Source organism: Macaca thibetana, chromosome 10 (genome assembly GCF_024542745.1).
Source record: "Macaca thibetana thibetana isolate TM-01 chromosome 10, ASM2454274v1, whole genome shotgun sequence".
Classification (NCBI taxonomy): Eukaryota; Metazoa; Chordata; class Mammalia; order Primates; family Cercopithecidae; genus Macaca; species Macaca thibetana.
In genome coordinates this window covers 42,714,370-42,730,290 of record NC_065587.1, presented here as the reverse complement: position 1 = coordinate 42,730,290, position 15,921 = coordinate 42,714,370, and the positions used below count along the sequence as shown (strand labels likewise).

Here is a 15,921-nt window from a genome sequence, read left to right as displayed (position 1 = left end):
CTTTATTCCTCCATCCAGCAAGTATTTATTGAGTACTCACTCTAGGCCAGGTACTGTTTAAGGAACTTGGAACACAACTGCGAGAGCAGCCAAGAAAACGTCCTGTTCTCTGGGTTTCCATGCAAGTGGGGAAGGCAGGCAGGAAATATAAGGGGTGGGGAACCAGGCTGAGGGCTGCGGAAGGTGGCAAGCTAGCGAACCCCATAAGTGCCACTCACATTCCATTGGCCAAAGCAGGTCATGGTATCTGCCTAATATCAGGGAGTTGGGGGGCAATCTTGCTCTGTGCCAGGGAAGGTGGGAGCAACTACAAACAACCCTAATGACTACAGGGGCCATCTCAGTAGAGATCTGGGTAACAGTGAGTGAGGGGGCTCAGTAGATGTTTGGGAAGAGTGTATTCCAGGCAGAGGGAACTGCAGAGGTGAATGTATGGAGGCAGGAGCGAGGAGGGTGTGTTAAAGGGGCAGGGGCAAGTAGCAGGGACAACTGGGAGGGGCAGAACGGGCATGAGTCAGGTTGGGTCCTATTGGCAACACGAGCACCTGCCTCAGCCCAGTGGCCTGCATTGCTGGTGTCCCCTAAAATTCACACCCACAAGCACCTGCCTCAGCCCAGTGTCCTGTGTGGCTGGTGTCCCCTAAAATTCACAGCCACGAGCACCTGCCTCAGCCCACTGTCCTGCATTGCTGGTGTCCCCTAAAATTCACACCCACAAGCACCTGCCTCAGCCCAGTGTCCTGGGTGGCTGGTGTCCCCTAAAATTCACACCCACACAGAACCTCAGGATGTGACCTCATTTGGAAGCACGGTCTTTGCAGATGTGCTGTCGTCAGTTAAAATAAGCTCATACTGGATTAGGATGAGCGTTAATCCAGTGACTAGTGTCCCCATAAGAAGGCCACATAAAGACACAGATGCAAACAGCCCGGGGCAGACAGAGGCCATGAAGCACCAAAGATGACCAGGAGCCACTGAAGCTGGAAGAGGCAAGGAGGGATTCCTCCCTGGAGCCTTTGTAAGAGGACAACCCTGTGGGGCACCTTGACTTTGGACTTCTAGCCTCCAGACTGTGAGAGAATAAAGCCCTGTTGTTTCAAGCCACCCAGTGAGTGGAACTTCACATCCAGGGCCCTGGTTAGGACACCAAGGCACTCTGCAAGAAGTGAGAACCACTAGGGTGGGACTTTCAGTGGTTTTTATAAGGTCACTCAGGCTGCCCCTGGAGACCCAACTGCAGGGGTCAACCTGGAAGCAGGGAGACCAGGTGGAGGCAACAGAATGGTTCAGGTCAGAGGTGACGTGACACTGGACCCAGGGTGGTGGGGAGGGAGGCTGGTGAGAAATGGCCAGATCCTCAAGAGTTCATTTTTAAAATCCACCTTTAGAATTTATTTTGGTTTTAACTTTTTGCTGTGAAATGATTACAGATTCACAGGAAGTTGAAAGACAATGTACAGGGAGGTCCCAGGTGCCCTTCATCCAGTTTCCCCCAAAGGTGACATCTCAAATAACGAGAACACAGCCTCCAAACCAGGAAAGTGGCAGATTTAGGACTGAATTTGGGGAGGGATTATAAAAGGTGTGAGATAAAGGGGAGTCTCATGAGACTGGCATGCTCTTGGCTCAAGCCCCTGGAAGAGGAGAGGGGCTATTTACCAAGGTAGGGAAACTGAGGCAATGGAGCATAAGCTGGGAAATAGAGGGTAGAAGACAAAATGCAGTTTGCTTTAGCAGATATTATCTGAAATCCCTACTTGACACCAAAAGGAAGGTGTCAGGTGGGCAGCAGAGGTCTGGCCTAGGCTTGATCAATTGATCAATTGGAAGAGATGAGCTCTGGGCTAGTAAGGGAGGCAGCCGGGCCCAGGCCAGACCGCCTGGGTTCAAAGCCCTGCCTCTGTCACTTAATGCACAGCTGGGGCTCAGGGCAGAGCTTTGTGCACCCTAAGTGCTCAATAAATGCTAGCTCAAGGCAGGGCTTTGCACACCCTAAGTACTCAATAAATGCTAGCTCAGGGCAGTGGTCCAGATAGTAATGTAAGCTTGGGCATCCCCAGCATAGAGATGGGATTTAAAGCCAGAAGACTGGATGAGCTCGCCTGGGGAAAATGTGCAGCCTGAGAAGCAATGTGAAGACTGAGCCTAGGTGGCCTCTGTCTTCCACTGAGAGGTCAGGAGAATGCAGTGGAGACTGTGCAGGAGTACCCAGTAAGGAAGGATCTGAAAGAAGCTTGGGCAGGAAGAATGGGGACACCAGCAGGGTATGGGGTCCCGGAAAACAGGGGAGGAAAGTGGAGGGAGCAAACTCCATGTCCTGTGCTCTGCAGATGGACCCAAGAACACACTACCTCTCCGTTGGCCGACGATGATGAGGTCATTGGCAATATATATGTAACACCATGCCTGGGGGTGATGAGTATTTCAAAGCCAAAAAACAAAAAAAGCATCCACTGGAAACAAAGCCTATTTCACACATGACAGCACAAGCTCAGAGACGCTGAATAACCCACCCAGGGATACCCGGCTTGGAAGCCACAAATCAGAATCTGAACCCAGATGAGGACAACAGGGAGTTGGGGGGGCTGAGCCTCTGCAGATACAGTGCCCCCAAGTTGGGTGGGAGGGGTCAGAGGCCAGCAAGTGATGGGCCCGTTCACATCTGGAATTAACTTCACCTGGAGTCCCCCAGACGGGCCAGAAGTCCAGAAACCCAGCCTCCCAGGACCAGATCGGCACCAGGGGGTTCACTTTGGTTTTTTAACAACTACCATGTTTAAAAGAACACATTTCCCCCCACCCGCCACTATTTTACCTTAACCCCCTTTAACGTTCGGCTTCCCTGCATTCTTGAGCGGGGTTTCCCCGAGTTCACCCATCTATAATTTGAATGGTTCTATAAAAGAAACCATTAAAGCTGAGCCCCTAAGAATTGTGTTTCCCCCCTAGAAGGCTTTTAGGGCAAAATAAAAATGCCTGGCCTGAAAAGCTGATGCTGTTCCAGATACCTTAAATCCACGCGCTGCAAAAACTCTCCGCGCCTCTGAGCAGAGGCGTCTGGCTTGCTTTGGGCAGCTGTCAGAACAGCCACATCCAGGGAGCCACAGCCTCAGCTGAGAAGTGTCAGGACAGAGGGGCAAGAAGTGGGTCTCAAGGGTGTTTAAACCCACGTCTGCCACTAACCAGCCTATGCGGGCTGAGAGAGGCAAGTTGTATGCTGGGGCCTGAATTTCCTCATCTGTAAAATGGGGATGATGCCATGAGACACATCTGCCCCCCCTTTCCTTGGTAGCCAATCGGATTTTCATTGAGGCAGTTGTGGCTTACACAGCCTCCACGCTGGCCTTAGAGGAGGGGCCTGTGGTTTAATAAAAGGCAGCTAATCCTCTGGCTACAGTGATTAGTTCAGGGATGAGCACATGACCCATTGTGGCCAATAAATGAAGGAGAGGTATCCTGGAGGTTTCTGGAAAAGAAGCCTCCCACTCCGGTGTCCAGAAGGAAGCCCCCCGCCCCCTCTCCCTGCCCCCTCTCTCTCTCTCAACAGGATTGAGGGAGGACGGATGGATGCAGCCACAGAAACGGCCACCATCTGGCAATCACAGGTGACCATGTTTCCAAAGAGGCCACGCTGGTAGAAGGCAGAGCAGAGAGACCGGGTCCCTCCCGACATTGCTAAGTCACTGGATCAAGTCAGCCCTGAAGCCCGCATTCTCACCCCAGCCACTAAGATGAAAAACCCTTTGACTGCTTAGTCTGAACTGGTATTTTGGGTTATTCTTGTCCCTTTCCTAGAGACTTGGGGACAGGGAGCATGGTGCCAGCCATCTGGGACCTGACATGGAACAGGTGCTCTGAGGGCAGGTATGGAATCTTCCCCTCTGTCACCGAGTTTGGGAAAAGGTTCAGGATTTTAACCTAAAGGCTGAACAACACCACGGCAGACACTTATTCACCTTCAACAACAACAACAGAGGGATACAGAAAATACACTGGCAATTCCTAAAAAGGGTTTAATATGTAGTCTTCACGTGACCCAACAATTCCACTCCTAGGTGTGTACCCACGAGAACTGAAAACACAGGTTCACACGAAAAACTTGTACACGAGAGTTGGCGGCAGCATTATTTATGGTGGCCAAAAAGTGGAAACAACTCAATGTCCATTAACTAATGAAGGGATAAACAAAATACGGTGTATCCATACAGTGGAATATTGTTTGCCATAAAAAGGAGTCATTTTCTGATCCATGCTACAACACGGACAAACCTTAAACTCGTTACACCAAACGGAAGAAGCCAGATGCAAAAGCCACACATTGAATGATCGCATTTCTGTGATATGTCTGGAACGGGTAAATCCATAGAAGTAGAAAGTAGCTGACTGGTTGCCTAGAGCTAGGGGTTGGGGTAGCAGGGAGTGGCTGTTAAGGGATATTTCTGTGGGAGTAATGGAAACGTACTAGAATTAGACAACGAGATGGCTGCACAACAATGAGAATATACTAAAAATAAACAACTGAATTGTTCACTTTGAAATGGTGAGTTTTATGTTAGGAAAATTAGATCTCACATTTTTAAAAAGCCGAAAAGCAAAAAAGGGGTGGGAATGACCCACTCACTGTGCCTTAGAGGGACAGTTTTTATGAATAACTGTAAGGATGCCTACCGCACAGTCTGGCTATATACTCAATGAATAAATGCCTGCCTCACCAACAGCAGACTGGGAGCTCACGGCCCACCCCATCCTCAACACAGCCCCAGGGCAGATGCCGCAAGCTCACTTTGCAAAGGAGGAGCAAGACTGAGTGAGGAAGGCCTTTGAGCTGGTCCATGGCAAGGCCAAGATTCGAACCCTGGTCTGTCAAAACCAAAGCCTGCATTCTCTGCCATGATGGCTACAAGCCCTCGTGCTGCAAACACACCCAAGGCCTCCCTTCCATCTGGGTATACAGTTGGTACTCAACTAGGATCAAGGCTCCCCAGAAGGGCATGGGGCCTACACATGAGCTTGGAGGTCAACACCCCAGGGGTGGGGAGGGGACAACTTCTCCCAACAGCTAGGTCTTTTTGTCCCTGGTATTCCTTGAAATGTCAAATGCCTGACTATAGTCATTTGGAAGAAATTGGACTGAAATACTCTAAACTCAGTTATCTGACTTTTTCTTGGGGTACAGGGGGCTCTGAAAACAATACCTGATGACTGCAAACAGAGGAAATCACAGAGAACGTAGGCCCTGGAACGTCTTGCTCAGAGCCCATGTGCGGGCAGCGACCTCCCATCCATCTCCAGGCGCCAGCACCAGCTATACAATTTGCCAGGCCCAGTGCAAAATGAAAACACAGGACTTCTTGCTCAAAAGTGATTCATCATTTCAATGTAGGGACAGCAGAAGCAAACCCAGCACAGGGCCCTTCTAAGTTCACCCGCACCCGTGAGGCTTGCCCTGTCACACACGCGTGACGCAGACACAGGGTGCGATTCCACGTGATTGGGATTGCACCGTCAATCCTGTTTCATATAACTCTGCCCTTTACGTAATATATTGCAGACATATTTCCACGTCAATGAAACACGCACTGACCTCCTCCCTGGAGGCCACAGAGGAGCTTCGCATCTGGAGACGCTGAGATAGAAGCATCCTTTGCCTCGTCCTCTTCTCCTAATGTAGGTTCTGTGTCCCAGGCTTGAACAACTAACTTGTTTTTTCATTGATTCATTCAGCAACTATTTCTTGAGCACCTACTATGTGCCAGGAGCTGGGGCACATCAGTGAATGAGAACGCGACCACCCAGGGAGCTGACTGGAGAGGGAGATCGGCTCAGGGGTGTAGAGTGCTGTGTCTGATGGTGGCAAGCACTAGGAAGGACCCAGGACAGGGTAGCAGGGACACGACAGTGGGGCACAGTGGGGAAGGTGTCTGGGAGGCACCTGGAGCACAGGGCGGAGTGAGCCATGGGAGGTCTGGGGAGGGAATATTCCTGGCAGAGGGAATGGCACATGCCAGGTTCATGAGAAATACAGTGTGTTTCAGCACAGTGAGGAGGCCAGCGAGGCCGGAGAAAGTGAGCCAGGATCCAGAGGGGGTGAGGCTGGAGAGAGTGAGGAGCCTGAGGGGGTGAGGCCGGAGAGAGTGACCAAGGAGGCCGAAGGGGTGAGGCCGGAGAGAAGGAGCAAGGAGCCCGAGGGGGTGAGGCCGAGGTGGGTAGGGGCTGGGTCATGCAGGGTGTCCCAACCCAGCGAGGGATTTGGGCAGGGGGCGATGTGGCCAGGGTTCTGTGGTGGGAGACCCATTCTGAATGCCATGTGGGGAACCAACAGGGCTGGCAGAGAGAGTGGTGGTCCGGAAGCGCATCCCCTCCTGCCCGCCCCTCCTCCAGGCCCCACCATGCTCAGGGCCGGCCTCCCTGGGACCCTCACACATACTACCCTCCTCCTTCTCCAAGCTCAACACCTCAGGGAAAGGATGGTCTCCTTCACCCAATGCTCCTGCACAGAAGCCAGCTTTAATGCTGGCTCCAAAGCTTGCTCACCAGACAGGCCACAGCCAGCATGGTGGGCCTGCCCACTCGGGCACGGTGGGCATCGGGGCTGCCTCATGCATGGTGGGATGTTTAGCAGCACCCTTGGCCTCTTCTCACTAATGCCATCGGCACCTCTCCATTTCATGACCACCAAAAATGTCTCCAGACATTGCTACATGTCCCCTGGGAGGAAAACCGTCCCTGGTCAAGAGCCGTGGCTGTACAAACACACTCCCTAAACAAGCCAAGAAAGGAAGGTGTGTAAAGGTGAGTCATCGCAGCGGAGTCCGACCTACAAAACCCGAGAGAGAATGTAGTGCTTTATCAAGATGAGATTAATGAACGTAGAAGGTGCATCATGAAGCAGCAACCAGTGCCTGAAGATTCATTTACCAAACACGTGTTCATGCCTCGGGTACTGAGCCCAGCACTACCCTGTGCTCTGGGGTGCTCCAGCGGCAAGACAGGCCCAGGCTCTGGTGGGGCCAAAAGAAGGAAAGTTCCCTCCCATGGGGAGCTGCACGCAAATTAGCCTGATTACACCTAGGAAGAAAGAAATGTAGGCCGGGTGTAGTGGCTCACGCCTGTAATCCCAGCACTTTGGGAGGCTGAGGCAGGTGGATCACTTGAGGTCAGGAGTTTGAGACCAGCCTGGCCAACATGGAGAAATCCCATCTCTGCTAAAAATACAAAAAAAAATTAGCCAGGCATCATGGTGCATGCCTGTAATCCCAGCTACTTAGGAGGCTGAGGCACAAGAATCGCTTGAACCTGGGAGGCAGAGGTTGCAGTGAGCTGGAGATCGTGCCACTGCGCTCCAGCCTGGGTGACACAGCGAGACTCCACCTAAAAAATATATACATATAAAATATACTATGATATAAAAATGTATATTATATATAGTATATATATCATGGTATATAACAGTATATACCATATATAATATGGTACATATGGTATATTATATATAATATATATTTATAATATTTATAAATTTATATATTTATATATATTATATTTTATATTATAAAGTTATATATTTATATATATTTATATATATTTTATATTATAGTTATAGTTATATATTATATATGCTATAATATGTATTATATATTATATATAATATATACTAATATATATAACATATACTATTATACATAATATATTATAGAAGACATATTAATATATTATATATATATAAAGCACATACTAACGTAGGTGTTTGCATATGTAACATCTATTTTGTTCTAATACCCCAGGAAGGGCTGAGAAAGGTTATTTTGCAGGAGAACAATTCCTTTTCATTTTATATTATAAAATATCAGATTTAGTCAGTGCGTGTAACTATTTACTTTGATTATTTGTATTTAAATGTCCTGGACAAGTCACACTGGCTAGGGAGCCAGCCCGCATCTGTAAGGCATAGGGGTGAGGTGGGTGAACAAACTGATGTAGGCAGGGAGGCAGGACGTGCATCATATTTTAACCATAAAATCTGTATGTTTGAGAAAGTTGGAAAACATATTTTAGCAGAGGTTTGAGAGGTTTTTTTTTAAAGCCTGCAGATTTGCCCAAGAAGAGCAGATATTGCAAAAAAACAAAAAACAAACAAACAAAAAAACACACAGGGTGCCTGATCGAATTTGAATTTCAGATAAACACATAATGTTTGCAACATGGGGGACATGCTGAACTAAGTGATTCTTCGTTGTTCATCTGAAATTCAAGTTTAACTGGGCATCTTGTATTCTATCTGCCAAGATATTCTCCTTAAGGCTGGGACAGAAAGGCTTTCCTGCGGGGTAATGGCATCTGAGCCCTCTGCAGCCTGCAGCAGCCGGGTGGGAAAGAGGTCTGGCCTACCTGAGAGGCAGGTAGAGGGGCCCAGAGGCCATGGCTTGGCTGGTTTCTTCACTGGGACTCAGTGCTTGTCTCTCTGTGGTGTGTTTTGTTGCTTTTTGAAGTCTTAGTTTTTAAGTTACCGTACAGTAAAATCGACCCCTTTTGGTATGCCCATCTGTAAGTGCTAGCGCGTGTATAGATGCCGGTACCCAGCTTCAATGGGGATACAGAAGAGCTCCACGCCACAAAGAACTCTCCAAGCTGCCTTTTAGCTCAGTGGCTCCCAACTGGGGTGATGCTGCTCCCCAAGGGACATGTGGCAATGTTGGAGACATTTTTAGTAGTCGTAACTGAGCAGTTGCTACTGGCATTGAGTGGGTGGAGGCCAGGGAAGCTGTTAACATCCCAAGATGCACAGGACGGCCCCACAACTGAGAATTACCCAGTAGTGCCACGGCTGAGAAACTCCGCTTTGTAGTCACGTGGCCCCCACCGCCAGCCTCTGGCAAACACGGACCCACTCACATCCCCATGACTGCATTTTCTAGATATTTCATACCAATGCCACTCTTTGGCACTGGCTTATTCCAACCTGTACAATGCCTTTGAGATCATCCGCGTAGCTGCGTGTTTCAACAGTTCATTCTTTTTTTTTTTGCTGTATGTAAGTAGCACAATTTTTATCCATCCATCTGGTGGTTCCAGCTTTGGTGATTATGCATATAATGACAGACACAGTGTACAGGTTTTGGGGTGAACTTACCTTGGCATTTTTCCAACATAAAGCAGAAACTGAGTCCTTCACATTGCCAAAACTTCAGCCCTTTGCACACTGTAGGCGCCATCTGTTCACAAAGCATCACAGCTACTATTGTCTGAAGAGGCCAGGAAAGCTGTCTGACCACACCTTTGCTCCAATGGTCCAGAGCAGAATGGAGGAGGCCCAAACCATTCTCACCCAACCCTCACCAGGCAGGTGAGGCAGAAGTGGCTGGTGTGGACCCCACAGTCATGCGCGGCCCCCTCATGCCTGGCCTTCCTCCATCCATGAAGGTTGCACATTAGACCCTTTCCAGCCTCCCCTGCAGCTCCTGCTGGGGATGGATACTGCAGGCTTCTCAGAAGTGTCTTCTTCCCAAAAAAGGCAGGCACATGATGAGATAAACATTCTTCCTTCTTGCCCACTGCATTTTTCTTCCATGCTTGGGGACATGGAGGCAGCCACGTTGCCAACCATGATGAGAGAGCCTCAGGACAAAATGTCAACGCTGTCAAGGTGAGGGGGCCGGAAGGAAAAAAGCCTTGAGCCTATTGATACTCTAGCCCAGGGGTCAACAAACTACAGCCTGCAGGCCATATCCAGCCCACTGCCTGTTCTTGCAAATAAAGTTTTATTGGAACACAGTCGATGCACAGTCAGGAACACATGACCTGTGGCTACTGTCACACTAAACAGCAGGCAAAAACAAACATCTGACCCTCAAAGCCTAAAATATCTACTCTCTGGTACTTTACTGAAAACCTTGGCTGACCATGACTCTAACCAACCCTAGATCCAATTACTTCCAGACTTGTAGGGAAAACCATCAATATCCTCATGAGATAAGACATCATTATCTTCAATTATTCGCTAGTATAAGTATTCTGGGTACAGCTGATTCCATCGTTGCTTCTCAACAAAAATGAAAGCCCACCAATGTGTGCCAAGCACCGTGCTGAGCCCGTTCCATGCATCGCTACTCACTGGAACTTCTCAAGGTAGAATCGTAACCCCACACTTACAAAGGAGGAAAGCAAGGTCACAGGCGCAAAGTCACCCACCAGGGACCCAATGCTAGGGAGTGCAGAGATGGAGTCCACACCCTGGCCCAGCCAACTGGAGCCTGCGAGCTTGACCCCTGCACCATCTGCCAATCAGTCCAGGTGATGGCAGGGAAAAGGATCCCCCAAAACTCAAGAGAGCCTGCCCAGGCATGGACATAGGTGACCTACGGGGACTCCAAAGGTAGGAGGGATTCGCTGAGGAATAGAGGGAAAGGCCTTCCAAGAGGAGCCGGGCGGAGGCAGGACTCAGAGTGAGCTGAGGACAGGGCCCAGCCAGTGCATCCCAGCACCACTGGCAAACCCCAGGCGACCTGAGCAAAATCGGCGTGGCCAGCCCGAGGAACCCAGCGAGCTCTGCAGAAAGACCCTGAAGAGCAGGCAGGGAGCACAGTGGGGCCCCTTGGTAAAGGAGGGGATGCAGCCCACCCACACTGCACAGGGGTGGCATCTGGGTTTCCTTGTGGCTTCTTTGTTTTCCAGGCCCAGGGCTATAGGCTACCCCTCCAAGGCCCACACCACAAGAATGTTTCTCATTAATTGTGAAAAACACATTCACTCCAGTCACTTCTCTCGATGGACCAAGGCCCAAGTGACAAGTGAGAACGTAGTTTAACACTTGTGACATCTGCCTGGCCCCAGTTACCCAATTCCGCCCTCCCCATCCCTGCCGTCCCAGCCCTGGAAGGACCGATCCCAGCCACTGGGTCATCAGGCCTTTTCTTTCCTCTCCCTCTCCGGCTTCTGGACAAACAGGATGTGAAGCAATCGCATGGAGCGAAGGCACCTTGGAGCCAGCTGCACTGTGGGCGGCATCGCTCACCAGCCTTGGCTTTGTGGGGCTTAGTTTCTGCAGCCGCCGCAGGCGAGTGGCTCACCTCCTGGCTCCTTCCTCAGCTGCCACAGCTGAGCGTCACACTTGGACAGCACATGCCCTTCAATCCTTTAAATGCTCTGCAATCCCATCCAATTCAATCTGGAATGAGCATGAAGCGAGACACGTGCTCTCGTGTCACAGGAGAGACGCTCGGGGTTCTCTGCATGCAGATAGCCAAAATGCACATGCTCCTGACCCCCAGGCGACTGCAGGAAGCAAAGATGGGGTGCAGGAGGGAGAGAAGGTGCCCTATGGCCTTGGAGCTCAGGGGATGGAGAGCCAGCGCTCACAGGAGCTGGAGAAATGGGTCCCCAACGAGGGAGTATGATATGAGGCAGACAAGGCCTCCCTGGTCATCTTCTTGGAGCTGAGAGGCAGGGCTGATTGACGTGGCCCTCCTGAGTCCCGAGTGATTTCTTCTGCAAACAAGGAAGAGAAGGGGTACACCATGAACCAGGACAAAAGGGTGCAGTCCCTTTCTTGGGACAAATGACCTGCTGCTTCCATGTCTGCAAGGATGAGAGTCTCCCCAGCCCAAATCAGTCTTCATCTCTCTGCAGCAGGCTTTGCGGGTGGAAGACAGCACAAGGAAAATGGGCGTGTTGGTTTGTAGAGCAGCAGGAAGCCCTTCTGAACCATACTCAGAGCCTCAGACCTTATCTGCATGGCTTCACCCCTGCCCTTCAGTACACGGTCTCTCGTTACTGGTGGGCCTCCTCCTAGAAGAATGTGAGCAACACAACAGCCAAATCTTCCTTTTGTTCAGGCTGTACCCCTGGTGCCTAGAACAGTCCTTGGCTCACTATAGGGGCATGCAAATGTTTGTTGAGTGAATAACTGTACTTCCAACATAAGTGGAGAGGCTGTTTGCTGTAGGAAACTTGTTCTAACAGTGGGGGCGGGGGAAGACCATCATTCATCATTCACTCCCCATGCTGGGATGCAGGGCCCATGAAAATGCAATAATGTCTCTTATAATCGGAAGATAAAACATGAACTTTTAGTATCTGAGAATGTTTTGGGTTTTAATTCAAAGCTGGGCACCTGCGATTCCAGCTACTCAGGAGGCTGAGGCCAGAGGATCACTTGAGCCTGGCCAGCCTGGGCAACATAACAAGACCCCATCTCAAAAATAATCTTTAATTTTTAATTCACCAAGAATTATAATATTCATCTTGAGACCAACATGACCATAAAACATACTTTAATTTAAATTTTTTTTTTTTTTGAGACAGAGTCTCACTCTGTTGCCCAGGCTGGAGTGCCGTAGTATGATCTTGGTTCACTGCAACCTCCACCACCTCCTGGGTTCAAGTGATTCTCCTGCCTCAGCCGGGACTACAGGTGTGTACCACCACACCTGGCTAATTGTATTTTCAGTAAAGACGGGGTTTCACCATGTTGCCCAGGCTGGTCTCAAACTCCCGACCTTGTGATCTGCCCGCCTCGGTCTCCCAAAGTGTTGGGATTACAGGCATGAGCCACCGTGCCCGGCTCTAATTTTTTTTTTTTTTTTTGGTAATGGAGGGAGGAGCCCATGGAAGTCAAGTGCAGCCCTGGCCACTTCTGCAAAGGGGGCTCCTACAGTGGTTCCTACAAGAAGACTACTGTCTTCTGAGTTCTTTCTAGAAACACTTTCCTTCCCAGGTGAGAAGCCAGGCAAGACCTAACATGGTAGAGGGTCCTGACAGCTCTACCTCTGGATGGCCAGGCTGGGTCCCCTGCAGGTGCTCATCTACCTTCCAAACCCCATCCTGAGGCTGCAGCCTGGTGAACACACTCATTGGAAGATTTTCCAGCAAAGAGGAAGGGGGCTGGAGTCACAGTCCTCTGGTCAGAGCCCAGGTCTACACCCGGGAGTCACGAGAACGTTTCCCCGCCTTCTCAGTTTCTATTTCCTCATCTATAAAATGCTGATGATATCAATTGTGTTACCTGGGCAGGATTATTGTGAGAACTAAATAAATCAACAATTAGAACATCTAACATTCATGAGCACAGACAGGCAGCTGGGCCCAGGATTCAGCATGTTCTGTGAACTCACTTCCTTCTTCCAGCTGCCTACAGAATCCGTGATGTTATTATGTTCATGGAGCAGACAAAGGAACAAGACCCCAAGAGGTTGGAGCAGCTGCTGAGACTACACAGAGGTGACTGAGGAGCTGTGCTATGACAGGGCCATGGGTGCCAGAGTATGTATGTGCAGGGGCTGCTCGTCCATCCTGTTTCTAGAAGCTGCATGGACACTGGCAGCTCAGGGCCTGGCCTGCAGGGAGGGCTCCTCTGCCTTAAGGCCACAAGGTGGGAGGAGCCCCGAGCTGCAGGATTCCCTCTACTCAAGGGTGCCTGGCCTCTCCTCTCCTCTCACTCTCCTCTCCCTCTCCTCTCCTCTCGCTCTCCTCTCCCTCTCCTCTCCCTCTCCTCTCCTCTCGCTCTCCTCTCCCTCTCCTCTCCTCTCCTCTCCTCTCTCTCCTCTCTCCTCTCTAGCTCGCTATCCCTCTCCCCTCCCCTCTCCCCCATCCTCTCCTCTCCTCTCCCTCTCTCTCTCTCTCTCTCTCTCTCTCTCTCTCTCTCCCTCTCCTCTCTCTCTCTCTCTCTCTCTCTCTCTCTCTCTCTCTCCCTCTCCTCTCCTCTCCTCTCCCTCCCCTCCCTCCCCTCTCCCTCTCCTCTCCTCTCCCTCTCCTCTCCTCTCCCTCTCCTCTCCTCTCCTCTCCTCTCTCCTCTCCCTCTCCCTCTCCTCTCCTCTCCTCTCCTCTCTCCTCTCTCTCTCTCCTCTCTCTCTCTCTCCTCTCTCCTCTCCTCTCTCTCTCTCTCCTCTCTCCTCTCCTCTCTCTCTCTCTCTCTCTCTCTCTCTCTCTCTCTCTCTCTCCTCTCCTCTCCTCTCCTCTCCTCCTCTCCTCTCCTCTCTCCTCTCTCTCTCCTGTCTCTCTCCCTCTCCTCTCTCCTCTCTCTCCTCTCCCTCTCCTCTCCTCTCGCTCTCCTCTCTATCCTCTCCTCTCGCTCTTCCCTCCCCCCCCCCCCTCCCCCTCTCCTCTCCTCTCCTCTCCCTCTCCTCTCTATCCTCTCCTCTCCTCTCCTCTCCTCTCCCTCTCCTCTCCCTCTCCTCTCTATCCTCTCCTCTCGCTCTCCTCTCTATCCTCTCCTTTCTCACAGGGCTCTGGGCAGTGCTAGATTCACCCCGGGTCCCTGACACCAGCATCTAGTGTGGGGTGTAGGACACAGCCAGTCCATGGGTGGGAAGCACAGCCTGGGGGCTGCAACAAGTGGAGAGGCTGCCTCTCCTCTCTTCTGTACTAAGGGAAAGACAAACAGACTCCAGCCCTCATTCCTGCAGCGCCAGCCCATCCCCAGGGAGATGAGACCGGGCTCCCAGCTCGGCCCCTCCTGACGAGCTGCAGGTGCCTGGGAGTTATAGGCTTCTCCCCACGAGGGCACGCTGGCCCGGAGCGGAGCCCCAGCTGCGGCTGCTCCGCGTGGTGACTCACAGGAGGGCCCAGCTGGGAGGAAGAGGAAACAGACGCACGCTTCCTGGGTGGTCTCAGAAGGGCACCTCTGCACTTTGACCTCAAGACCCCCCACCCATGGCCAGCTGGGAGGGAAGGAGGGCGCCATCTGGGCTTTGGAGTTTTGGAGACCACTGGCAGGCAGGGGCTTACGTCGGGTCAAACACCAGGCTTCCGCAATAAGGTCTTTGATGGCTGCGCCCCACTAGAATGGAAGCACACTGGCCCAAATTACTCTCCTCCACATGCCCATTGTGTGCATGAGAAAAGTAAGGCCCCAGGAGGTGTACAGACTCCAAATTCCAGCAGCTGCCAGGGCCCCTTCTACATCCAGGCACAGTGTAACTGCCTAGTGGTTGCAAGGTTCAGGTGACCCTGTCTCTACCCCTTCTGGATGGTGACATGGGCATGGGCACTGCTGCCTGGGCCCCTGTCTTCTCTGGATGCTGGTGCAGGCAGATTATTCTCTGAGTTAAGGTCAGTAAGAAGTTCCCAGGGTAGGGACCAGGGCCTCTGCAGCCAGCTCGGGGCCAGGCACAAAGCAGGTGTGCACTGATTTGTCGGATGCACACCACCTCCCACAGGCCCTGCTGCCCTTCCCCGTGCAGGATCCGGCAGGGGAGGGTTGAGACCCAGAACCCAAGGGGCACCTGTCAGCCCAGGCACCATCTTGTAAACAGGCTGCCCCAGGCACTGTACACGACTTTGCCAGAGTGTTGTCACTGGCCAGGCCTCAAGTTACCCAAGTCTTATTTTAAAAGGTGACTAAGGAATAAAAAACTACATATTGGGTGCAGTGTATACTACTTGACTGACAGGAGCACTAGAATCTCAGACTTCACCACTATATGATTTGTCCAGGGAACCAAAACCACGTGTACCCCTAAAGCTACTAGGGAAAAAGGGCATATTCCTGGGCGCATCATCAGAGATCCCCCACTGTGGGTCTGAAATGGAGCCCAGGCACCCGCACGTGCAGTTTGCCCTGCAGGGTGACCCTGATGGACACCAGGCTTGAGATCCTCCACAGTAGGGAAAACAAAGCATTTTCACAGCCATGATGTCTCGAAAATCCTGGACTCACTTGCTCCTTAGCTCATCCCCAAAAGGTCCAAAACTCCACACAGCCAACTGGCCATTATATACTTTGCCCCTCCCTGACAATCTGAGTGGGTGATCCTCCCCTGACTTGGGCAACCACACCAAACTCACTGCTTGGGCACGCACAGCACCTGGACAAGCCAAGTCCCTGGGCGGTGGCACCACACCCGGCCCCCAGCGCCCTGCCCAGGAGGGGCAAAGAAGGTGTCACGGAGCCAGAGGGGGTCACGGACGCAGCATCTAATCCTTGAT

The 15,921-nt window shown here is 51.3% G+C and overlaps 2 protein-coding genes across 2 annotated transcripts in view; one reads left to right on the top strand and one right to left on the bottom strand.

Annotated features, from left to right (window-relative positions):
• Positions 1–15,921, top strand: part of RBM38 (RNA binding motif protein 38) — a 493,989-nt gene that overhangs the window by 263,421 nt on the left and 214,647 nt on the right. The gene's annotated exons all lie outside the window — the stretch shown is intronic.
• BMP7 (bone morphogenetic protein 7) overlaps positions 1–15,921 on the bottom strand; it is a 99,744-nt gene that overhangs the window by 15,557 nt on the left and 68,266 nt on the right. The window lies entirely within an intron of this gene.